Here is a 22,233-nt window from a genome sequence, read left to right on the forward strand (position 1 = left end):
TCATGGCCTCAGCCTCTTCCCCAAGCATTTCTAAATACTATATGACATTATAATGCTTCCTATGTGCCAGGCACTATTCTAGGCACTTCAAATATATAAGCCCATTTAACCCTCAAAAAATCTTATGAGGTAGGTACAATTATTATCGTCTTCATTTTATAGATGAAGAAAGTGAGGCATAGATATGTCATGTCACCTTCCCAGGGTCACACAGCAAATTAGTGGCAGAGCCAGAATTTGAATTCAGGGAGTCTTGTTTCAGAGTCTTTTCACTTCACTCCCTATTGCTACATGGACTCTCAATAAAGCACTGAATAACTGTGCAGGAAACCCAACTCCAATGCAACAAGGACCTTTATACAGTAGTTCTTCTCACTAGCAGGAATATTCAACTCATTATTCTTTCTTTTATTTTCTTTCCCTTCCTAATTCTTTTATTTCGTTACTTCTTCTATCAAGGCCTCATTACGTACAGCAAACTTCACCCTTTTTGGCATATAGTCTGTAAGTTTTTGACAAACATATACAGTCACGTAACCATCATCACAATCATGATTGAACAGTTCTAGCACCTCAAAAAAGTCCTTCATGTCCCTTTGTAGTCAACCCTTATCCCCACTCCAGCCAAGGATGACTCACTTTGGGGCATCCATAAGCCCCAAAGGATCTTTGCACAGATTTCAAAAATAGAACTTGAATTATATGGGCAATTTATAAATTTTTATTATCACTGTCTCTAACTGGAATTTAGTGTTTCTTCAATTGTGAATATAGGTAACAAACTATAGAAATATTAGCAGTACTTGTGACTCAGTCACCTATAGAAACCACAGATATTTTGAGATCACATCATGGTGGTTACATATATTGCAAAATATTGTTTATACTCCTGACAACTTTGACATTACAGTAGTTATTAGATCTATTACTAGAAATTGTTTTTATTGCATTAATATATAAGAACCTTTGTTTTTATAATATATAAAATTTTTATAGTATTCAATGTTTTAGAAACTGTTATTTCAAAATAATTTAAGTTTAATTTTAAAAGATATTTTTCTAAGAAAGGGTTCATAAGCTTTGCCAACTTACTAAAGAAATCCATGGCCCTAAGAGAAATCTCATTTTGGCAAAACGAGTCATTCTTCACTTATCCCACCATCCTGGGCAACAAAGAAACAAAACACACAAATAAGCAAAAAACGCTCTGGCTATTCATCAAGACAACATTTCCTCCAAGTGAAAGATAAAGAAATAAATAAGATTCAATTACTGCCCAGACTGATGGAGGAACTACGTATCTTTTTTTTTTGAGACAGAATCTTGCCTTGTAACCCAAGCCAGAGTGTGGTGGTGCCATCTCAGCTCTCTGCAACCTCCACCTCCCAGGTTCAAGCGATTTTCCAGCCTCAGCCTCCCAAGTAGCTGGGATTACAGGTGCGAACCACCACACTCGGGTAATTTTTGTATTTTTAGTAGAGACGTTTCGCCATGTTGGCCAGGCTGGTCTCCAACTCCTGACCTCAAGCGATCCGCCCGCCTCGGCCTCCCAAAGTGCTGGGATTACAGGCATGAGCCACCACGGCCAGCCAGAATTACATATCTTCTCTTAAAGCTCTTTCTTTAAGCCAAATGATGCCACTGCCGTCTGCCGAGGAGGACTGTTCAACAGTACCACCTGCCTCTTCTATGGAAATCCGCAGAGACTACAAGGACGCTTGCCCTTCCAGTTCTCTGCATCTGCCACAGGGCTGACAGGGACCTCAGACAGAGGCACCAGCCATCTGTGAGCTCAGGAATGACTCTAAAAGGGAGAATGGGTTATCAGCCACTCTAAAGATCAGGCAGAAGCTGAACATTTACATTCTCCAACTATTTGGGATTACTTTTAAATCAGGATTGTATTGTTATATTTATATTTATATATTTTTTAGAGACAAGATCTCGCTCTGTCACCCAGGCTGGAGTGCAGTGGTGTGATCATAGCTCACTGCAGCATCGAACTCCTGGACTCAAGCGATCCTCCCACTTTGGTCTCCCAAAGCAACAGGATTACAGGTGAAAGCCACAGCACCGTCAGGATTGTATTATTAAGGCACATGTGCCTTAGTCTGTCACCTCTGAATTGTTTCTCTCTTACTAATATAAGAAGCAAATCCACAGAAAAAGAGGGATGGAAATAAGCAATTTTCATAAGAAATACAGCCAATAAATATACAAAAATCCTTCACTGATAATCAGAAATAAATATTAAACAAATGAGATATTTCTTCTCCTATTAGATTGTCAGAAACAGAATTACTTTTATAAGACAAAAGAATTGAGGTAAGATATATGTTGACTACCTTAAATCCTAATGTGGGATTTAAATAAAAAAGCAACTTCTTTAAAAATTCAAAGGTGAATTTAAAATTTGCTTAGGAAGGTCATTTCTGAAGCTGATTTCAAGAGACAAAGCTAAAATAATGAATGTAAGATTCTAAATAACAAGTTATATAGATGCAATATAGAAAATTCATAGGTGCTGTTGACTTTAGCTTTGGTAATTAGGACTTGAACTATAACAGTCTTTTATTTCTACCTACCCCCAACCCTCTGCTTTTATGTACTTTACCTCTCCTTACCTCTCTACAGCCAGACAGTGACTTAGGCAAATAGGAAGGTAGGTGATGGGCTATTATTGCTTTAAAAGGCTTTCATCTCTTCCATGGTTTTTCGTAGTGTTATTATCTCTCATCAGTAGTTAATTTATATAGTATTTCCATGATGCCTTCTTAACAACATCCAGTGTATTAGCGTCACCTCCTACTTACATGGTAAATTCATTTCAACACTGCATTGGCCAGAAAGGACATGCAGTAAATGTTAATCAATTCTACTGCCATAAGAAACACACATGGAGTTAAAGTTCACAAGAAACAGAAGCTAGAGAACTATCAGCATAGTTGAACTTGCTGCTTATTAGTTCACGATCACACTCCCCCAAGGTGAAGAGAGACATTGTCACCTGAAACCAGTGCTAGCAGTAGTTATCCTGTTCGCACAGCATAGCCTACTGCCCACGGGGGAAAGTTCACTTCCAATGCACAATATTTAATTGAAAAATTAAATATTGACCCTGCTGGCCAGCCTACACCTAAATCTCATCTCTAATCGATCTGCAATTCAATAACACGCATGTCTTCTTTTGCCCCTACCTTTCGTGATGGCTTCAGCCGAAACATAAAAGTGCTTTAAAAGATTAATAATAGTTCCACCTTGGTGCCAGGTGCAGTAAATTCCCAATTCATTCAATCCTCACAGTGATGTTTTGCACTTGATACAAAGTAGATGCAAAATAATGTTTTATAAAAGCACCACAATGGGGTAGGTATTATTTTTAATTTTTTTTTCCAGAAGACTTAGGATTAATTAGTAACTCTCCAAAGACCCCAAAGCACAGTAAGTGGGGGAGCCAAGAGTTGAACCCCATCTAACTCCAGAGGATATGCTTAATGACTACACTATATTACCCTCTTATTCTTTAATGCTAAAATAAGCTTTCAGCATTAAAAAGAAATGAAACTGTCAGATGACAATTAGTTTCAAAGTCTACCATAACAGGTTAGGCCTTTTAATACCTTTAATACCACAGCTTTTACTAAAGATTGATCAAGAACTCAGGCCATTTCCTAAATACCTCACACAAAGGCAACTCTAAGCAACTGCTAATTAAAATACGGCATATGCCATGTTATCAATAGGAATCCGAAGTTAAACAACAGCATGGGCTAAGTGTGGAGCTTCTGGCATATGCTGGGATGTAACAAGCCTTCTCTTTAAATCAGGTGTTGCACCCATATAGTTTGCTAAGGATAAGGTATGAATAAGGAAATGCTGGGGCTGTAATGAGTAGGTTTTCATTATTGTGGATTTGAAATAAACTTTTAAAACTCTGTGTGTGTGTGTGCACGCATGTGTGTGTGTGTTGGGTAGAGGATTACGGAGATTAACATTCAAAAGACAGTCAACAGAGAATAGTCCAGAGGTGGAAGGAATTTACAATTTAGGCTTAGAGTATTTTCACATTAACACCAATCTATTGGTAATGCCTGCCTGGAGTCCTGTTTCAGGAAGTATTGTGAGACCTGAGTTCTATAAAGAAAGGGTGCTGTGTTGATTACTAATGTCTGTCCTGGCAGGGGAAGGGAGGGTAGCATATTAACTGCATAGTTGCTTTTCTCAGGACTAGAACATTCACAGGAGTGCCATATTTGTTCATTATCACAGAGCTATCTCAGAGCTGCCAACTAGGACTGAAAGGAAAGATCACACTGCAGACCCAGGATATTTAAATCAGAAAATAATTTGAACAGTGAAAACACAAGGGTCTATGGGATTTATCCTCAGATGTAATAAGATAAGCCCACAGATGCGCTTGGGGGCTGAGATGACAGAAAGGCCACTTGGCTGAGAAACAGGAGGGAAAAAGAGCCAAGCAATATGGCTGAGAATTTGTTCTCCATACTGGTACAAGAGAGCTTTGTAGATTTGCTATTTCTTTGGCTCAGCCTCATAGGTTTTGGAAATGTGACTATTTATAGGGATTCTTATTTTTCTTATTTCCTTCACTCATCTCTTAAAAGTTTTAAGCAAAGTCTACTTGAAAAATGTCAGCCTGTCTCAGGTGTGCAAAGAGAAAATTAAGTTTTGTCAATGTTTGGTCAGAATATAAAACGAGGGGAAAACTGACCTCTGGTGGTAGATTTGGAAAATCCCTAATACAAAGATTTCCAAAAAGTGATCCAGGAAGCATTAACTCCTCAACATTTTCCATGGGAGAAGGGCTCTGTGGTAAAAAGAACTCTGGGAAACAATTATATATTATATAAATATAAATATATAATATAATATAAATATATTTATATTTATATGTTATATAATATATTGTTATATATTATTTAATATACCTGTTTTTTGGCAACTCATGGTGTTTATCTAAGTCCTTAAGAATTCCTGCAGAAGAGAAACTATTTAATGCCTTTTAATTCAGCATTTCCTAAATTTGTTTGAATATAAACATGAACTATATTTTTAAAATGAACCTAATATTTTGGGAGACATGAACCTTAGGGAGAAGAATATAAGATCACGTTTTCCCCATCCAATATGGAGAATTCCTTTCAGAGCTCTTCTCTGATAAAACCTTAGAACACTTGTGTTTTTATATGTAGCCTTCCCTTCCATGTTCTCCTCCATGACTGTGTTCAGTAAGAAGCTAGGTAAATGTTTGTTTGTTTGTTTGTTGTTGTTCTTTTTCTGAGACGGAGTCTTACTCTGTCATCCAGGCTGTAGTGCAGTGGCTCCTTCTCGGCTCACTGCAACATTCACCTCCCAGGCTCAAGTAATTCTCCTGCCTCAGCCTCCCAAGTAGCTGGGATTATAGGCATGCGCCACCATGCCCAGTTAATTTTTGTATTTTTAGTAAAGACTGGGTTTCACCATGTTGGCCAGGCTGGTCTCGAACTCCTGACCTTGAGTGATCTGCCCACCTCGACCTCCCAAATGCTGGGATTACAGACATGAGCCACCACACCCAGCCAAGGAGCTAGGTAAATGTTAAAGAATAATTTCCCAGTTAGAGACAAATAATTTACATATTTCAAGTTAACAAGCATCTACTGAAGAAAAGCTAGTAGCCGTATCAGTGCACTCAAGCTTTTCAGTTGTAACTATGCATTAGAAATCTTAAAAAGGTCAACATAGTTTATAGATGGCTCTTCTAATACAGAAGCTCTTCAGAACTGGGAGTTGGTAAAACAGTGGCTCAGACTATTTTGTGCTCTGGGGCCATATAATTTTGGGGTTTGATGACAACCAGTTCTGCATCTCACTAGCTGTGTGACCTGGGGCATATTACATAACCTCTCTGTTCTCAGTGATCTCATCTGTGAAATGGAAATCACAATATCTCCTAGTTCTGCTGGGGATTAAATAACTTAACCCTTGTAAAGTTCTTAAAAGAACAAGTGTTAACTCATTTAATCCCCAGCAGAACTAGGAGGTACTGTGATTTGGCAGTTGGCTAGTAATCTGTTGTTTCTTAATTTGCACCACTAAAGTTAGGTGTATGAGGCATCATTTAAAACGAAAACAGGCCTGGCCCGGTACTCACGCCTGTAATCCCAGCACTTTGGGAGGCCGAGGCAGGTGGATCATGAGATCAGGAGATGGAGACCATCCTGGCTAACACAGTGAAACCCCGTCTCTACTAAAAATACAAAAAATTAGCTGGGCGTGGTGGCGGGCACCTGTAGTCCCAGTCACTGGGGAGGCTGAGGCAGGAGAATAGTGTGAACCCGGGAGGCGGAGCTTGCAGTGAGCGGAGATCACGCCACTGCACTCCAGCCTGGGCGGGAGAGAGAGACTCTGTCTCAAGAAAAAAAAAAAAAAAGAAAATAGATTTCTTTTTCTTTTAAAAATACTGTACTTTTGTTTTAGATCCTGAGACTACTAAGAAATTTTAGCTGATTGTCACTAAAATGTATTATGGTGGTATTTTAAACTATTAACACTTTTTCTTTGGAAAAACCAGGAAAGTTTTCCTCTTCTTAATATTAAAAAATCTGTGGTAAAACAGATAAAACACAAATTGATCATTTAAACCATTTTTAAGTGTACAGTTCAGTGCTATTAAGTACATTCACGTTGTTGTGCAACCATCACTCTCATCCTTCACTAGAACATTTTCATTATCTCAAACTGAAACGCTGTGCCCATTAAACTGTAGCTCCCCATTCCCTCTTCCCTACAGCTCTTGGCAACCACCACTCTGCTTTCCATCTCTATGAATGTGACTACACTAGGTACCTCATATAAGTAAGATCATACAGTATTCATCCTTTTGTGACTGGCTTATTTCATGTAGCATAATGCCCTCAAGGGTCATCCATATTGTAGCATGTGTCAGGATTTCATAATACACACCATTTTGGCAGCTTTTTTCACTCTTTTACTTAATACATTTGAGAGATCTACCTGACACTTTTCAAAGGTCTCACCGTATTCTATTAGATGTAAGCACCATCATTTATCCACTCCTCTCTGATCAGCAACCATACAAATTGCTCCCATAATTTTGCTATTATAACAATGTTAAAGTGAACACACTTGTGCATATATCATTTTGTATTTGAGATAGTTTAACTGGAAGATAAATCCCTAAAAGTTATGCTACCTGGTCAATAAGAATGTGCATTTAGAATTTTGATAAGCACTGCCAAGCTAACTTCTAAAAATATTGCCCCTACTGGTATTCTCATCAACAGTATACAAGAGCCTTTTTGTCCATATCCTTCCAATGAGGAGTATTTAAAATATTTTTTGTCCATGCCAGTCTCATAGGTGATGAGCATGGTTATTTAAAATAGGTATCCCGACACAAAGAAAAGATAAATATTCACGGTGATAGATATCCCAATTACCCTGATTTGATCATTACACATTGTATACATGTATCAAAATATCACATGTATCCCTAAAATGTGCAAAACTATGACATATTAGTACAAAATCCACGTACATGAAATAAAAGAGGTATAAGGGAGGACTTGCTGGTATGCAATGCGGGCAGAAGGGTGCTCGGGGTGAAATTTGAGGGCATCAGAGTCCTCTGACTCTATTTGGAGACCTCTTCTTTTTTTTTTTTTTTTTTTTTTTTTTTTTTTGAGATGGAGTCTCACTCACTCTGCTGCACAGGCTGGTGTCCAGGGGCACGATCTCTGCTCACTGCAACTTCTGCCTCCCGGATTCAAGTGATTCTCCTGCCTCAGCCTCCCAAGTAGCTGGGATTACAGGCATGCACCACCATGTCTGGCTAATTTTTGTATTTTTTGTGGAGACAGGGTTTCATCATGTTGACCATGCTGGTCTCAAACTCCTGACCTCAAGTGATCCACGCACCTCAGCTTCCCAAAGTGCTGGGATTACAGGCGTGAGCCAGCACACCCGGGCCTGGATGACTCTTTTTATTGATCCAAGGCAGAGAACAGTATTCCAGTACAAACAGGACTAGAAAGAGTTCTGCTTGGTACTATAATCAGGACTGATATTGAGTAGAAATGCACACATACAGCTGTGCTTAGTTAAGATACTGACAATTCCACTATAGTGGTTGGCAACTGACCAGTCCCCTGAGCCCCACTGTTGAATCCCAGCCACCTCCCCACAATCCAGCACCTCAAGGGTAAAATCTACTGCCAAAAGAGGCCCTTTTAGACCCTGCCAATGCCTATTTAGGCTGATCCTTATTTGTGCTGAGAGGCTGTTAATGGTTTCAATATTGCTCCTGCCTACCTGGGTCTAACTTTTTGTAAGACTCCCTTCTATTTTTGAGCCTCTAGCACTGTTGTAAAGATGTTGTCTGTCTATTTCAATTACAAGATCCTGTCTTTCTCATTCATTCTTTCACTCTCAAAATGTTTATTGAGTACCTCGTATATGGCAATTGCTGGAACAGGATCCCAGAACATTACTGTGAAGAGGGCAAATGCTGTCCCAGGCCTCAGGGAACTTATACACCAGGAGGGAAGGCAGGTGAAAAGTAACTGAAGAGACGAATTAATTCCTGCTAGTAATGACTGCTATAAAGAAAACAGGGAAGGCTCTAAAGGTGAGTTAATGAATGACTAACTTCTGCCCTCATTGCATATCTGTGCATCTTCTCTTATACCTACTTTAAATAATCAAGTTCAGCACCTATCAGACTGGCAACAATGAAACAATTTCGGAATACTCCTTGTTGCAGGGATATGGAAAAACAGGCTCTCACATTCATTTTTGATGAGAATGACAGTGGGCACAATATTTGTGGACGCTCACTTCTCAGAGGGAGCTCCTTTAGTAGAGAAGCCAGAGAAGCCCCATTCTGAGACTTAAAGGAAAAAGATACAGGAACAACGGAGGGTAAGAAGCCAGGCAGCATTGTGCAGTGGGTGCAAAAAATCCAAGTGGAAAATCACTGCTTATGTTTTAGAGGGAATCAAAGAAGGCAAGAATGAGCACAGGGAGCTAAGGAGGTGAGGTTAGAGACAATGTCTGGGACCAGGTCAAGTCCAGCCTTACAGATTACAGCAAAGAGTTTAAGACAGTCTTATTTGTAACTTAAGAAAAGTCCTGCATCCTTTAAGTCTGTATTCTCCAATGCTTCTCAAGGTACTCGAATCAAGGAGACAATCAGTAAGAGTTTGTTTGAGAAGTACACTGATCCCCTGTAGCTTTCTTCTATCTCTGCCTGGCACTCTTTAGTTCCTTTGACAGCTGCTTGAACAGTACAAATATGCCCAGAGTTAAAGAACTGGTATCTTCCACTTCCCCAACATCTGTTATGCTCTTCCACATCTTTGCCCCCTTTAAAACAAACAAATGAAATTTCCATCCCTGAGTACACTTTACTCAATGATAAAATCAACCAATAATTACTGAGCACTTTCTATGTGCTCAGCATTCTTTCAAGTGCTTTGCCTATATTGACTCATTTCATCGGCTGAGCAACTCTGTAAGGTAGGTTTTAATATCTCCCACATTTTACAGATGAGGAAACTGAGACAAAGGGAGATTAATCATTTTGACCACAATCATGCAAGTGGTAAGTGGTAGGGCAAGATCTCCAGAGTCAACGTCCTTGACTGCTATATCTCTCCAGCAGGCGCCAGCATGTGGAACTGCAATGATTTCACCAGAGGAAGCATTTTGAGACATAAAATGCTGTTCCTAACTGTTGCACATTTCACTTACATGCAGTTCATAGTTTTGCATATTTTACATCGATGTTCTTCAAACCGTTTTTGTCTGTCAGATATGAACTTCTGAGAGCATCTCATGAAGAAACATTTTGAGACCTCATCTGGTTGTGTTGCCTACATGCCTGGCAGTTTGGTTTCTATAGCATTGCTACCATTATGACAATGCTTGTGCAACTGTTCAAATATTCCATCCTCTTCTTATTATATTATAAAAGCAGTGGAAAATGGAAAATAAAACCCAAGTAATGATACTAAGCATACAAAGCACTCCCTTACTCCAATTAAGCTAAAGATGAAAATCATTGCACATATAAAAAGAATCAACTATTTGCTTTGCTCAATTGTCCACTGGACTTAAGTTGGTGAAGCTGCTCAACTGCGAATAAAAAGAAAATACTTCTATAAATGTGTGTATAAATATTGGAAATATAGGAAATATGTCTAAGGCATAGTACAATTAGTACATTTTAATTTTTTTTGTTTATTTTGCTCTGTAGGAAAAGACCTATAAAATGTAAGCATATCATTCAACTTCGGGGTGTTTGACTTTCATTTGAAAGTAGGGGAGTAACTGTATTTATTAATTTTCTTCATCATTTGCTAGTAATGCAAATATTTTGCTAATATGCCATATCACATATCACATCCTGTCCAAGCCCTGCTTGACAAGTCAATGCGTACTCACATGCAAACACACATAAACTCACTTTTCTGTTCTATCTAACATAACAAAGAGTTCAGCATTTACAGAAACGTCCACTTACCTTTAACTAGTGAGTATTCTCTTGCCTTTCTTTTGTTTTTACTGTAATAATCTTGAGATTTTCTTTGCTATGCATAGATGTCATCTTTTTCTTTCACATATTCTTTCTTCTGGATTTCTCATCAAAGCCTGTAATACAGAAGAGAGAAGCTCCTTAATTTCTGTAGGCACAGGCGGAGAAACTATAAATCTCAAGTCAGTGACACTTCTAATTTATTTCTAATTTTCCCCAGGCTGACTACAGTTTAATTACAGTTTTAGAAATTCGCCTAATTACATGAGATTTAGAATAGAGTTCTCTCGAAATACAGATGAAATTGAGGCTAGTCTCCTTAACAACTAAAGATTTCATACCAATTTGTCTTCTTACAGGATGCATGTCACTGAACACACCGTTTTAGACTTCTACTGTCTCTGTAGGAGGAGATTCTGAAGTGCTCAAAGTTATCTACACTCAGTTGCAAAATCAGGGCTGTCAAATGGGAGAGAGAACTCAGTAATACATCCCCTCGGAAGCCATGTTTCAGAGTTACTGAAACCAGAATGGCATTCCTGAATCTTGTTTTTAACAGATGTCAGTGTGGTGAGAATGAAACACATCATGAATACTGATGAAATCTAGCGTGCATATCACGCCATAAGATATCCTCATGTATACGTATTTCTCATTCTCCCTACTACAGAAAAGAAAACAGCTTTCCCCCCAGAAGCTCCACTTAGGTCAATAAGCATGCTTCTCCCTTGTCACTTGTGAGGTCACACTGTTTCACACGCACCCGTGTGTAAAAACAGGACAAGGAGGAAGGCAGAAGTGGCAGATGTGGTATCCCTTGTTCTGCCATGTGGTAAGTGAAACTCTCTGTGGCACCATCCGCATGGCACCTCCCCACACCACCTGCCCCTCCACTCCCCCTGGATGTGCAAGGCATCTAGGTGCAAGGTGGCACAAGAAGCAGGAAGTCAATGGGATTTCTTCACAAACACCTTTGCCCTCTCTCTCCTTACTGATGCTATAGAACAAAGCCATTTTTCTAGCAGGAACTCAATATTCAAGGAGCTTAACTCAAATGAGAGCATGGAAAGGAGAATAGGTTGAGAGTTTCTTGCAGGCAATATTTTTTAGTACCCTTTTAGGAGGAAAGCATGTTGGGCATGGAGTCACGGTTTGGGTAGTACTAAGATCGGTATGAAGAATTCTCACACCCAGTCATCTTCTTGGTCCTCATGATCTCTCGGTGAAACATTAGGCAAAAAAAGGATACACTAGAGATGTGTTTTAGTCTAAGCTCCCACTTTACAAATAAGATAGATAAGGTCCAGAAAGAGAGAGAGAAAGCAACTTGTAAAATGTTACACAGGGCAGAGCTGGAACTGGAATGACACAGTACATTTTCTGCCTTATCACATCATCTCTCCACATCTTTCTTGTGTCTGCCTGGAGACAAAAGCTCCTTGAGGGATTAAGCCCTGTAAACAATGATATACCAAGCAGTGTCTAATGTCATGTGCAAAGAACTAGTTAAATCCTTTACTTCTTTAGTGGGTGTTAACAAAGACTACACAGCTGCTGTCAACTTGGATCACAAAGACAGAAAAAAGAGAAATAAACAGATATCTTCTGATTGCTTTCAATAGCTACTATTTATTAAGTGTACAACATAAGCCATACACTATGCCAGGCACATCACTTGTATTCTGCTAATGCTTCTAGAAACTCCAAAGATAATATGGATGCTATTATACTAGGAAGGTAAGGAAAGGAAGTCAGGGAAATAGATACCTTGTCTGAGGTTACACATAACTGGTTAGTTCTCAGATTCCATTCCTGCCTGCAATAAGCAGCACTATAAACCAAAAAAATATGCATCTATTTGAAAACCCCAGAATCCAGGAATAGAAACAAAGTGGATAGTATTTGGAAGGAAACTAAAGAGAGAAAGAAAGGAAAACTGAGATAAGACCATTGTGGGAATCTATCTTTTTTTTTTTTTAAGATGGAGCCTTGCTCTGTCGCCCAGGCTGGAGTGCAGTGGTGCGATCTTGGCTCACTGCAAGCTATGCCTCCTGGGTCCACGCCATTCTCCTGACTTGGCCTCCCGAGTAGCTGGGACTACAGGCGTCTGCCAGCACACCTGACTAATTTTTTGTATTTTTAGTAGAGATGGGGTTTCACCATAATAGCCAGGATGGTCTCCATCTCCTGACCTTGTGATCCACCCATCTCGGCCTCCCAAAGTGCTGGGATTACAGGTGTGAGCCACCACGCCCAGCTTGTGAGAATCTATTCTATAAGTGTTAACACGCAGGAGGGATATGTCTTAAGATCTATGAACACACCAAATATGCAAATATAATTAAAACACTTGACTCCACCTATACAATTTGGTACAAGATACTTGTGATATTGGGTATCTGGGAATGAGCAAAGAAATTTAAGATCTCAGTGAGATGGGGTAGATGAGTTACAATCACCTACTGTTGTTAGTTTGCTAGGGCTGCCATAACAAAATACCAAAGACTGCACGGCTTACACAACAAAATGTATGTTCTCACATTTCTGCAGGCTGAAAGTTCAAGATCAAGGTGTCAACAGGGCGGGTGTCCTCTGAGGCCTCTCTCCTTGGCTTGCAGATGGCCACCTCTTTACATGGTCTTTCCTCTGTACCCAAACACCCCTGGTACCTCTTTTTGTGCCCATATTTCTTCTTATAAAGACAACAGTCACACTGTATTAGGGCCCATCCTCAAGGCCTAATTTTAACTTCATCACCTCTTTAGAGACCCTATCTACACACACAGTCACATTCTGAGGTGCTATGAATTAGGACTTCAATATATCAGTCTAGGGGCTGGCATAATTCAGCCCTTAACACTCACCAAGCGACTAGTTCTGGTACCACAGAGATGAAAATCCAGACACCTGAAAAGTAACAACCTGTCATCAACCTTCAGTGTCATTCATGAAGAGGTGAAGCCCTCTAATATTTGAATTCAAGTGTAGGAATCTAAGGGTTTACTACAGGTTTTAGGTTTTTTAAAAAAAAAACAAAAAAAAAAAACGGAGAGGAAGGCCATTCAATAAACCTTGGTCATGATGGTCTAAACCAAGTGTCAGAAAACTACTGCTTGCCAGTAGTTTTAAATCTAGCATGCTGCATATTTTTCTAAATAAAGTTTTATTGGCACACATCCATGTCTATTCATTTATGTATTCATTGTCTATGGCTGTTAGCGAGCTACAACGGCAGTTGAATAGCTGTAACAGAAACTGTCTGGTCCACAGGGCTGAAAATATCCACTATCTGGCCCTTCACAGAGAAAGTTTGCCAACTCCTGGTTTAAACTGTGTTAATCAGGTTCCTTTACAGTAGGGCTTTTCAAGGTCTTTCCAATCTTCAAGGGGAAGATAGACAGTAAAATTGCATCTTACCTGGGAGGTAGTTTCTAAAGTCAGTTCAAAGTGAAAACTGTGTAGAGTCAAAATAACTGGAAAATCCCTTAGGGAAAGTGCCAACATAGAGCCCACGAACTACATCTTCATGAATATAGGCAGTTTTTCCTTCAAAGTTGCGACAGATAAAATTTTCTTCAAGCACTACATAAAAGACTCTATTTATGGACCATTTGTATAAAAAGATGCGTATCTTTAAATAACAGAATCATTCTCAGCATAAAAGACTTGAAAAAACTGAGACCAATCAAAGGACAGGAGACTGAGTTACCATCTCCTACTCACTTGCTGAATTTGCAGAAGTTATATATGCGCTGGAAATGACTCTACTGGAGTTTGCTTCCTTTCTCAGCTTACTTAACCAGAGAGTCTCCCTCCCTCACTTTTCTTATCCCACAGAAACCTCTAATATATGAAATCTCTAATAATAAATCTCTAATAATAAAACCTCTAATAATGCAATCAATATTCTGTGGAGCACACTTTGGGAAATGCTGAAATACTAAAAAACATAGGTGTTATGGATCAATCAATCAGACAGAAATATGTACAATGCTTTCCTAACACTGATAATAAAAAAAACTATAGGATAAACCGCAATGAGATACCATTTCACACCCACTAGGACAGATATATGGGGAACGAAAGGAAAATAAGAAGTGTTGGTGAGAATGTGGAAAAACTGGAACTCTAGTGTATTGATGATGGTATTGTAAAATGGTGCAGCCACTGTGAAAAGCTGTTTAGTAGTCTCTCACAAGGTTAAATACAGAATTACTATATGATCCAGCAATTCCATCTCTGGGCAAATACCCAAAAGAATTGAAAGGAGGGCCTTGAACAGATATTTGCACACTAGTGTTCATAGAAATATTATCCACAATTACCAAAGGTGGAAACAATCCAAATGTCCATCAACAGGTTAATGGATAAACAAAATACAGCATATACATACCATGGACTATAATTCTTTTCACCTTAAAAAGGAATGAGATTCTGATATATGTTACAGCATAAATGAGTCTTAAAAACATTATACTAAATGAAATAGGCCAGACATGAAAGGACAAATATTGTATGATTCCACTTACATGGAGTGATTAGTATCTGGAATAGTTGAATAGTAATTACTATCTAGAACAGTTGAATTCACAGAGACAGAAAGTAGAGCAGAGTTTACAAGAGGCTGGGGGTACTGGGGAATGGGAAGTTACTGTTTAATGGGCATAGAGTTTCAGTTCAGGATGATGAAAAATGTTCTGGAGATGGTGGTCGTGGTTGTTCAACATTGTGAATGCATTTAGACAGGGTCCTACACTGTCATCCAGGCTGGAGTGCAGTGGCACAATCATGGCTCACTGCAGTCTCAAACCCCCAGGCTCAAGCGACCCTCCCACCTCAGCCTCCCAAGTAGCTGGGACCACAGGCATGCGCCACCACGCCCAGTTTTTTTAAAAAAAATTTATAGAGATGAGGTCTCACTATGTTGCCCAGGCTGGTCTGGAACTCCTAGGCTCAAGCAATCCTCCTGCATCTGCCTTCCAAAGTACTGGGTTCACAGGCATGAGCCACTGTGCCTGGCCAACTGTAATTTTTAAATTGTTAAAATGGTAACTTTTATGTTATCTATGTGTGTATATATACAAAATATATAATATAAAATATAAAATATTATATACACTAGTGTATATACTAGTATACTATTCATACTATTATATATAACATACACTATTATATATGTAGTATGTATTATATAATAAATATTAATCAAAACATATAATACATACTATTATATATCAGTATATTATTTACAATAATATTTAATACTATATTAAATATATATACCATATATGCTATACAGTATATACTATATATTATATATGCTATATATAATATATGCTATATATAAATATATACAATATATTATATAGTATATATGCTATATATACTATATAATATGTACTATATAATATATATGCTATATATTACTATATATAGCATATATATTATATAGTACATATTATACATACTATATATACTATATATAGCATATATATTATATAGTACATATATACATACTATATATACTATATAATATATATGCTATATATACTATATAATATAATAATAGTAATATAGTAATATATTATATATGCTATATATACTATATAATATATTATATATGCTATATATACTATATATAATATAGTTTGGGCCTCAGTACATATATAGTATATATAGTATATACTGTATATATAGTATATATTATATAATATAATAGTATATATATATATACACACTGTTGAGATAGGGTCTCGCCTTGTCACCCAGGCTGGGGTGCAGTGATGCAATCGTGGCTCACTGCAGCCTCAAACCTCTTGGCTCATGTGATCCTCCCACTTCAGCCTCCTGAGTACCTGGGACTACACAGGCAGCATTACCACACCTGGGTAACTTTTACTTTTTTTTGTAGAGACAGGTTCTCGCTTTGTTGTTCAGGCTGTTCTCGAACTCTTGGCTTCAAATGATTCTTGGGCCTTGACATCCCAAAGTGCTGGGATTACAGGCATGAGCCACTGTGTCCGGCCTTGTTATGCATTATTTTACCACAATAAAAAAATGTTCAAGACAAAAAAGGATGTAGAAGCAAAATTGTAGGAATGGGGATGGGGCAGACTTAAATTATTTAGACATCACTTGAATGTGTCATTCTGCTAAAAAATCTAGCTGTTGACAAGTTCCTGGCTTGCTTAGGTGACAATTTCAATACTTGGAAGGCAGAGGATGCTACAAGGGGAAGTGTTCATCCAGGAAAACCTTTTGGGCAATAGAGAAATGAAGCAAAAAAGTGGTCACACACTCTTGGAGTTCAAAGCAGTTGAGAGAGGGATGCTGGGGTCCTCGCTTGGCTCCTCTCTGGTTCCCGTACTGCCTCCCACCACCCAATCTCCATCTTCACCCTTCCACTCACCCCCATTCACTGTACATTCAGCAGCCAAAGTGGGGGTAAAATATGGAAATATACAGAAGAAAATGCAACAAACTCCTACCCATGCGCCCATCATTCAAAACTAACAAATGTTGTTTTCATATTTTTTCACATCCTGTCTTTACCATTTTAAGTGATAGAACCACACAGAATTTATCTTCTATGTTAATTTCTCCAGTCCAATTCTTCCTTCATCTTCAGAGGCAACCATTCTTCCGAATTTGGAAGATATTTAGTTCGTGTGTGTGTGTGTATGTGTGTCCAAATATATTCTATGATTTTGTAATTTTAAACTTTTTATAAAGTGTATTATGCTGCCTATGAAATTTTACTCCACATGGTTTTTTGAGATCTAGATTATTAACTTTTGCATAGTGTTCTGTTGTATGACTGAATTATAGTTTAATTCTCCATTTGTGGACTGATGGCTATTTGGGTAGTGTCCAATTTTTGTTATAACAAAGGATGTGACAACACACATCCTCATGGTTCTCCTTCTGTACACAGGCCTCTCTGTTTAGTTGTGAGAGGTGTTTGGGGAACAACCTACATGAGAGTACATGGCAGCACTGTGTGGGTATATGCAGGAATTTCTCCTGGTAAATCTCACCTGGGGTGGTCCAATCCTCCAAGGTATTATTTGGAAATGTGGGACAATCTTTTGTGAGATGGGGATGGAATGGGGGGATGCTAAATTTTCTACAGTGCATGAGAGTCCTGAATAACAAAGACTTGTCCCACACAAAACACCAACAGTCCCACCTTTGAGAAATGCTGCTGATTTCTGTCCCGAAGCAGAATCTTGGTGTTGTAGAATCTGTGTGTTTAGAAGTCTAACTAGGGAATGACAACTTGCTCTCCAAAGTACCACCTGCCACGGCTCAGAGTGCCTGTTTACCTCAATTCTTTGCCAAGTCTCACTGTCAGCCTTTTGAATTTCTGCTATTCTGACGGGCATAAAATGCAGTTTAATTATGATTTTTAAACTTGCATTTCCTGCTTTTATTACCACTGTGGAAAACCTTTTCATATTTTTACTGCTCATTCATGTCTCCCCCTTGTGGAAGTGCCTGTTAATAAGCTATCTATTTTTCTATTGGGTAGTTTAAATTTCCCTTTTTGATTTGTAGGAGTTCATTAGAGATTCTGGAAACTTGCTTTTGGTAGTTATTTGGGGTTGCAAATGCCTTCTACCAGTTTGTTGCTTGTCTTTTTATTTTATGGTGCTATGCTATGCAGAAATTATACATTTCGATATAGTGAAATTCATCCAATCTTGAGTGTGATTTTTGAGTCTCTAGTTTATAAAATCTACTTTATTCTAAGATTCCTTTTTTCCCCATCTAAAGGTTTTATATTTTTATTTCTTATATTTAAGTATTTAATCCATCTCACAATTTATTCTTGTACAAAGTGTGACGTAGGAATCTGATTTTTTCTTCTTATGGGCTATCAGTTGTAACAATACCATTTACTTTTGATACTGTGTTTTCCTCTGTAACTTCTAAAGCATCCTATATCATATAGAAAGAACCATATTTGTTTAGTTCAACATTGGGCTCTCTTTTCTGTCCTATTGATCTATTTTTCAATTACCCTTCACCAATAATACTATCTATGGCTTTATAATAAATTCTTGAATGTGGCTGGGCATGGTGACTCATGCCCGTAATCCCAGCACTTTGGGAAGCCGAGGTGGGTGGATCACTTGAGGCCAGAAGCTTGAGACCAGCCTGGCCAATGTGGTGAAAACCCATCTCTACTAAAAAAAAAATACAAAAATTAGCCAGGTGTGGTGATGCAAACCTGTAATCCCAGCTACTTGAGGGGCTAAGGCACGAGAATCGCTTGAACCTAGGAGGCACAGGTTGCACTGAGGCAAGATCATGCCATTGTACTCCAGCCTGGGCAATAGAGTGAGAGACTCTGTCAACAACAACAACAACAACAAAATTATTGATTACTTACATTTTCATTCAAATTTCAGAATGCTGGGGATTTTGCTTAGAACTACAATGAATTTATAAATACTTATAAATACTCAACATTTCATGATATTGATCTTCCTCTTCCACGTATATGGTATCTCTTGTCATTTCTTTAGTTCTTTTAAAAATAATTTACAATAACCATTTTTTCCTGAAGCAGATGTATATTTTCTTAAAACTTACTCTGAGTTTCTGAGTGGTTTTGAGCTCTGGAGTGATTTTTTTTCAAACCCAAATCTGAAGATAGCAAATCACCCCTCCCCGAATGTAGCTCCTCTGAGACTTTCTGTTACACTTAGAATGAAATTCAAACTCCATACTGGAGCATGATTATAGGACATGGTTTCCTATCTTCCTCCCGGACTTATATTGTATGTTCTGTTAGTCATTAAGCTTTGGCCACAGTGGTTTTCTTTACTTTTTTTTTTTGTTTGTTTTTAAGGTTAGTCAAGTGAGGCAGTGAGAGTGGAGTGGTTTTCTTTATGTACTCAAACACACCAAGCTCATTTTATTTTGGGACACTTGTCCTTGAGGCTTTGTTTTTTCTGGAATCTTGTTCCCCAGATATGCATATGGCTAGTTTCTTCCTGCTGTTTGGGCCTCAGTTCAGATGTCTTCTCTCAGAGAAACCATCCCTGCCCACCAGAGAGTAGCCCTCCAGTCATCCATAATGCCATAGCTTCTTCATTTCTTCACAGCACTTGCCACTATTTGAATTTATCTTCTTTGAACTCTTTATTGGTGTATCATTCCCCATGATAGACCATAAGCTCCACATGATCGAGGACTTGCTGTCTTGTTCTTTTCTGTGTCCCTAGAACCTACAACAATTCCTGGCACGTGGCAACTGTTCAATGAATATGAGCTGAATGGATAACTGAGCGGAAAAATGAACTCACATGGATCTCCCCCAATGCCCCTGGTTGCTCCTCCTGTGTCCTCTTATATCAACAAAGGAGTATTTCCTTTCTCCCACTGGCCACGCATATATTAGCAGTAAATAATGATGTAAGACATTTCTAGTCTCTTGAAGAAATAGTTTAACTGCAGAAATACTTATAAAAGGGATTCCAAACACATTTATGTTCTGCATACCATGTTTCCAAGTGGCTTAGAATAGTGAAAGTGCCACTGTCTATTCGGCCCATTTCTACTCCTAAGAGATGGCTATTAAGTTTATTTGCATAAATCCAGAAACTTTTTATCCATTTACAAATCCCCAGCTAGCTAATCTATCTTAGATTACACAATTTGAATGATTCAACAAAGAAGTTTCTTTTTTTTTTTTTTTTTTTTTGAGATGGGGTCTCACTCTGTCACTCAGGCTGTGATGCAATTGTAGCCTGCAGCCTTGAACTTCTGTACTCAAGCAATCCTCCTAACTCAGCCTCCTGAGTAGCTGGAATTACAAGTGCACACCATCATGCTCAGTTAATTTTTTAATTGTTTTGTAGAGATGGGATCTCACTGTGTTGTCCAGGCTGGTCTTAAACTCCTGGCCTCAAGTGAACCTCCTGCTTCAACCTCCCAAAGTGCTGGGATTATAGGCATGAGCCACTATGCCCCGCCAAGAAGTTTTATTCTTATTGAAAAAGTGTTATTTTTAAGTGAATCTGAATTTGTTAAGAAGGCAGATTGTCAATCCCACTTCTAGAGGTTCCGATTCCACAAACCAGAGGTGCAGCCTTCATTTTCAATAAGCACCCTAGATTATTCTAACACATGTAGTCCAACAACCATTTATGAGAAATACTCACCTACTTTAAGGCAATTTAATGTCATCCTTATTTAAGACGATGCAGCCTCCCAAACACTAGGGGGCAGATGGAGCCACATGTGCACCCACTGACTTGCTATGTCGTGTCCCCTTTGCCCAAGAAGAGGGCATAGCGGATCCATGTGCCTCCACTGAGGCCCTGAGAACCGGACCTGCTTATGAAGCCACATAAACAATCAGGAAACAGCTCAAAACTGGTAGTGAGGAAATGGGTTCTAGACTCTGAGTGGCTTTGGGCCAGTTTCTTTATATGCAAAATGAGAAGGTGGGCCAGTATGATGTTGTGATAGAATAAGAAATCTCTATTTGTTCTTCCCCAGTTCCTGGCACAGAGTTTCTGAAACTCTTGTAACTTCCAGAGTGATTGGGGTAAGAGGAACATCTTTTGTTACTCTTAATAAGCCCCTTTCAACCACATCTGAGTTTATGTTAATGAGATGTCTGGGGGATTCCAGCCCCAGACAGCTTCAGGGTGGGGGATGGTTGCCAGAGGAACCAACCATGTGATTATAGGGTTGGAACTTTCAGTCCCACCCCCTGACCTCCAGGGAGGGGAGACAGGCTGGAGGTTGAGTTCAATCACCAGTAGCCACAATGTACTCAATCATGCCTAATTAATGGAACCTCCATAAAAACCCTGACCAATGGGGTTTGGAGAGCCTCCTGGTGAATGCATTCACTTTTTGGGAGAGCAGCACACCCCAAACTCCACTGGCACAGAAACTCCTGCTTTTTGGACCCCTCTACACTTTACCCTATATGAACATCTTCATCTGGCTGTTTGTCTGCATCTTTTATAATATCTTTTCTAATGAACTGGTAAGTGAAGTGGTTCTCTGAGTTCTATGAGCTATTATAGCTAATTGTCAAACATGAGCAGGCGGTCATAGGAACCCCTAATCTGTAGTTAAGTTGGTCAAAAATGCAGGGGGCCCAGGACTTGCACATGGCGTCTGAAATGGGGGTTGTCTTATGGGCCTGAGCCCTTAACCTGTGAGGCTAAAACCACCTTTGCAAAATTATGACAGTAAGAGAAATCTGACACAGCCAACTCCATCTTGCTTCCAGCAACACACACTTGCTGTCCTCACTCATTCCTGGGTGTAGGCCAAGCTAACTTTCAAAGGCATTTGGTTTATAGTTTAAGCTTAAAACAAGAATGACAATAGCCCTTCTGCAAACTAAACTGCCTTTGTAAAACTAATGAAAGCCCACAAGGTTCGAATTACTTACCTGAATTCTGCTAAGATGTAGGCACAGTTAAAACAATAACCAGCCATTGTTCTGGAGCTCACAAGATCTGTAACTTCCCCAATTACTCCTGTAGATACATCACTATTGTAGAACCCAAGATTGGTCTTTTGAGATGTTTTTCAGACTTTTGCATTTTGATGACTAACTTCACCCGTATCAGGGACTCGGCTGGACCTGTGGCCCCCACCCAGAGGTTGACAGCACACGAGGACCATTTTCCACACCCCTA

The 22,233-nt window shown here is 38.9% G+C and overlaps 1 protein-coding gene across 1 annotated transcript in view; it reads right to left on the bottom strand.

Annotated features, from left to right (window-relative positions):
• LOC105483959 (FERM domain containing 4B) overlaps window positions 1-22,233 on the bottom strand; it is a 364,588-nt gene that overhangs the window by 251,081 nt on the left and 91,274 nt on the right. Inside the window, exon 2 of the mRNA XM_071092071.1 lies at window positions 10,547-10,674. The gene's annotated coding sequence lies outside the window, so the exon portion shown is untranslated. The remainder of the gene's footprint in view (window positions 1-10,546; window positions 10,675-22,233) is intronic.

The sequence above is a fragment of the Macaca nemestrina genome, chromosome 2 (genome assembly GCF_043159975.1).
Source record: "Macaca nemestrina isolate mMacNem1 chromosome 2, mMacNem.hap1, whole genome shotgun sequence".
In the NCBI taxonomy this organism is placed as follows: Eukaryota; Metazoa; Chordata; class Mammalia; order Primates; family Cercopithecidae; genus Macaca; species Macaca nemestrina.